The sequence below is a fragment of the Equus caballus genome, chromosome 12 (assembly GCF_041296265.1).
Source record: "Equus caballus isolate H_3958 breed thoroughbred chromosome 12, TB-T2T, whole genome shotgun sequence".
Classification (NCBI taxonomy): Eukaryota; Metazoa; Chordata; class Mammalia; order Perissodactyla; family Equidae; genus Equus; species Equus caballus.
In genome coordinates, this window is record NC_091695.1 from 15,636,149 (window position 1) to 15,641,129 (window position 4,981).

The 4,981-nt window shown below is 34.5% G+C and overlaps 1 pseudogene; it reads left to right on the forward strand.

Annotated features, from left to right (window-relative positions):
- Nucleotides 1-3,721: 3,721 nt before the first annotated feature.
- On the forward strand, nt 3,722-4,649 carry OR4A47BP (olfactory receptor family 4 subfamily A member 47B, pseudogene; annotated as a pseudogene).
- The last annotated feature ends 332 nt before the right edge of the window (nt 4,650-4,981 follow it).

The following is a 4,981-nucleotide window of genomic DNA, read 5'->3' on the forward strand; positions in this document are numbered from 1 at the left end:
ACTCCAAATTTACTAGGAGATTTGAGATAAACAACCAGAAATGTGCTCAACGGGGTTACTTTCAACCCATGGTTATTGGTAATTCCCTAGAGAGAGAAGTCAGCCAAGGAAGGAGCAATTTCTCTTGGAATTTCTTCTTTTTTTTGTTTTAAAATGATACAAAAATGATACATAAAATGATAGATCAGGAGTTGACTCTTTTGGATACCAAAAAAAAGTCTGCAATACAGAACATGATTTGTGCCTGTAAGTTGTCTTTCTTACCATCAGAAAATAGAACGTCACTTTTAAAGAGATATGTTTGTCTTATGAAAAAAGCAAAAGTGTCTGGGATAGAGTGTTGATAAACTTTGATTGTAAGTATGGATGTCATTCCTGAAACATGTGATTAACCTTGGCATCTGTCACACAATGTCACATAGTAGATTTGAATAAACTGAAAGCTCATTCTGAGCTTATATATCCGAAATAATATAAAAGAAAAAGCAAAATTAGGTAGAAAAGGCCAGAAGATACTGGGCAATATATGTTTGACAAAAAGGATCACATTTATTGCATTACTCAAGAAATATAATTGATTTTATCACCTACAATGATATTCCATATAAGTTAACACATGAAAAATTCTATGATATTCTCTCTGCGGTATGGCATCTTTGGTGTTGACTGAGACATGAAAGACATTTTATTGAACAATTCCGTCACTCATCCCCAGCTGTTTGCTACAGCATTTATAAGCTATTTGTATGTCTGATCTCTGCCAACAGACAAATCCTTTGACAAGTCAAAAAGAAGTGGTCAAAAGAAGCAGAAACAACAGCTTATAATGCATAAATTTGCAACTCTTTGGATTTTAAGTTGACTTTTCAATTAAAATAATAAGGGAAGAGGAAAAATAAATGTTCCTGATAAGTAGAGTTCCATCTGTTCTTTATGTATGCATTATGTTAGTGTGTGTGTATGTTGATATATCAAAATCTGAGTGTGGATGGTGATCTGATTTTGCCTTTTTTTAGACTTAAACATTATGGCTTGGAGTTCATATGGACCTGGATTTACATATGTTAGTATTCATAATGTGTTATCTCTATTATTATTTGAAAAAGACAGGAACAAATCTTAAGCTTACATACACAATACCACTTGCACAGTGATACAAAGTAATGATTTACTTCTAAGTCTTAACTAAAACATTAATAAGAGAAATCTTTATCCTTCTTCAAATGATAAATGAGGTCAGTAAATTTCATGCAGGTCTAACAAAGAAATAGTTTTGTTAGGCTGTCCTATTACAGAGAATACTAGACAGAGTAAGCAGGTATAAAATGACTCATTTACAAATTCCTTAATACTTAATTCCTCATTTTTCCAAAAATAAGGCTTTTCCCCATATTCTTCAAATTTATCCATTTGGAAACTAACCTAAAATAAGTAACACTTTCTGTTCTTATCTCTGATAAATGAACAATGGGCAGATTGCATTTTATTTCTACCTAATGATGGTTGAGACTTAAATTTCTAAACCCTCTGCCTTCACTCTTCTGTGTTATGTGAATGTGATCAGTTAGATTTCTGGTTCTGTATTTTCTCCTGTAAATGGTGCAACAACTTTAGCAAAGGTTGATTTTTCATTTCTGCATTTTTGTCACCACTTTGGTCAATATCAGAAATTGATCAGGATTTATTATAATTCTGTGAAAGATGACATGAGTGGAAGCCATATTATGTGACTTGGCCTGGTAGTATCTTTCTAAATAAACGTTCTTTGAAATTTTTTGGCAAATCCCAGTGAAATTAATTAAGCAAGAATTAGTCTTGGACATATGCCAATTCCAGGACTCAATGATAAGTGTCGTCAGAAGAGATAAAATGTCCAATGGTCTTTACCACTCTCAGGAAGAAGATGCTATCCTGTTAAAAACTGATATAAAATTTTCAGGAGTTCTTTTGTTAGTCTTAAAGCATGATATAAAAAAAGCACAAGAATATCTCTCAAAATCTCAAGTCGAATAGCCAGACCATGCCAATACAATAGAATGAGAAGGACTAAACAATTGAATGATATTTCTATATTCTGAAGTTAGTAAGAAAGCAATTACTCCAGAAAAATTTTCCTGGGAAATGGTTAGGTGCTATCTTCTTATGGAAACATAGGATTTGCTGGCCATTTGATAAATTATCCTAACATGATAAAGTTTTGTTTTTCTGTGTGCAGTCAGAAATCTTATTAAATCATCTGCTTTGCAAATAGAAACAATCTTCTAAATAATCAGAAGAATCCATGGAGACAGTCAAACGAAACAAGATATATCCTCAAGTCATAATGCAGCTTTTTTTCCTCTGTTGTCATACTGGAGGAATGAAGAATTTCAGTCCTCTCACTGAGTTAAAAAGTCCTCCTTCATATTGTGTACAAGTCACCAGAAGGTAAGACTAACTGTAAATAGTGGGGACCAGGCTTTACAATTGTGTGAACTTCTTCATTGTGTAAGAAATTAAATCTCTTTGAAATAAATCAAACATATTCCAATTCTAGTTTGATAACTTAAATATGTGTGACCTTGGGAAAATTAATAAGATGTTCTGAATCTTCATTTATTCAACTATGAAATGGGGATTACAGTTCTTGTTGCTATAAATATAAGATATGATATATTAAATTGTGAGTGTAAGACTGGAATCCACAGTAGGAGTTATGATCAGTGGATGATATAATCACAATAAGATTCAGAAAGGATCATTAGGGCAGCTTCAGGAGAAGTTGTTGGAGACCAGAATGGAAGTGGAGAGACTTGGCAGAAGGCTACTACAGGGGGCCAGGAATAAAATAGAGGCTGGGAATTGATCAAATATGTGATATATTAGAAAGTAGAATCACAAGAACTTGTTAAAGCTATCAAAGAAGTAATACGAGAGCAAAGGAGTGAAGCATACTATGAGATTTATCGTCTAAGCAATTACACAGAAGGTGGCACCATTTAATGAAATGAGGAATGCCCCTGTTTATTGAAGAAAATTAAAAATTTAGTTTTATAATAATACTAAATTCACACCCAATTGGAGGTGTCCAAAATTGAAGAGTTCCATATACAGGTTTGAAAATTAGCCGGGAGATACAGGCTGGAGGCACATAATTGGAATGCTTCAGCATTGATTTTTCAGGAAAAGGAGGAATATCCATCTAAAGGCTCTAAGAAAGAGGTCTCAAAGAGCTCTGAGACAACCCAGATCAGTAATTTCCCATTAATAATATGATCTACTCACTTTAAATATGTAAATTACCTTCAATGAGTCTCAAGTGTTACAATTTTGTGACTCTATAAAAATTGGATCTTTTCCAGGAATTCCCTTCCATCTTCTCTTGTTCTTTCACTTTTCCTTTAAAACTCATCTAAAGCATTCCTCTCAGAAGCCTTCTCTCATTCCAGTTTGATTGATATCTTCCTACACTGTGACCCTAAGCCATGTGTGAAAATTTTTATAATGACATTTGTTGCATTTCCCTGGTTGACTGATCCCTCATTATGCATCATATCACTGAGGGTAGGGAACTATGTAATTCAAATTGCTGACTACAATGTCTATGACATAGGTGACACAAATAGACATGCCATGCACATTGTTTTATTGGAATGAATAAATAAAAGTTTAACCTTATAATGCATTTAAAAGTTTTCCCCCTTGTTTTGTAGGTGCAGTGTTTCTAATCTACAAGGACTAAATGGAACCAAGGAACAATGTGACTTACTTTGTCCTCTTGGGCCTCACACAGAATCCAAAGGAGCAGAAAGTCCTTTTTGTTATGCTTTTGCTCTTTTATATTTTGACCATGGTGGGCAACATGCTCATTGTTGTGACGGTGACTGTCAGTGAGACCCTGGATTCCCTGATGTACTTTTTTCTTGCTGGTCTCTCATTTATGGATGTCCTTTATTCCTCTTCCATTACCCCCAAATTGATTTTTGACTTTGTTCTTTGGGACAAATACTGTATCGTTCTATTGTTGTATGATTCAGCTCTTTGCATCACATTTGTTTGGTGGATCAGAAGTCTTTGTTCTGTTGGTGATGGCCTATGACCACTATGTGGCCATCTGCAAGCCCTTGCCTTATTTGATTATCATGAGGCAATGGGTGTGTGTTGTACTGCTAGTAGTGTGTTGGGTTGGAGGTTTTCTGCACTCAGTAATTCAACTTAGCACTATTTATGGGCTCCCATTCTGTGGCCTCAATGTGATTGATCGTTTTTCCTGTGACATGTACCCCTTATTGAAACTTGTCTGTGCTGACACCTCTGTCATCAGCCTCTTAGTGGTGGCCAATGGAGGACTGATCTGTACTATTGTGTTTCTGTTGTTACTCATCTCTTATGGTGTCATCTTGTACTCTCTAAAGAACCTTAGTCAGGAAGGGAGGCGGAAAGCCCTCCAGACCTGTGGTTCTCACATCACTGTGGTTGTCTTCTTTGTTCCTTGTATTTTCATTTATGTAAGACCTGCAAAGACTTTCCCCATTGACAAATGATTGAGTGTGTTTTACACAGTTGTAACCCCTATGCTGAACCCGTTAATCTATACTCTGAGAAATTCAGAAATGACTAATGCTATGAAGAAGCTCTGGAGAAAAAATGTCACATCAACTAGTAAGTAAGTGCATAATCCATAATGAAGAAAGTAATTTAGCACTACAGCCACATCCTTTGAGTGTAAAATTCTTCATAAATCTGATGGAGACTTTTCTTTTCTCCAAAGGATTTATGATAATTATAATTAAAGGGTGAACTCTGTGTTTGTACTATTAATAATAATTTCTCTCCCAGAATGTAACTTCTATAATATCTTGTTTATTACAGCACCTACAAAGGTGAAATGAATGTACAGAACGGAGTCAACAAATGCTATGTAATGAATTAGTCAATGAAATGTTTATATATTTACTGTAATTTTTACTTTCTGCACATATTTTTATTACTTATTTTTTCA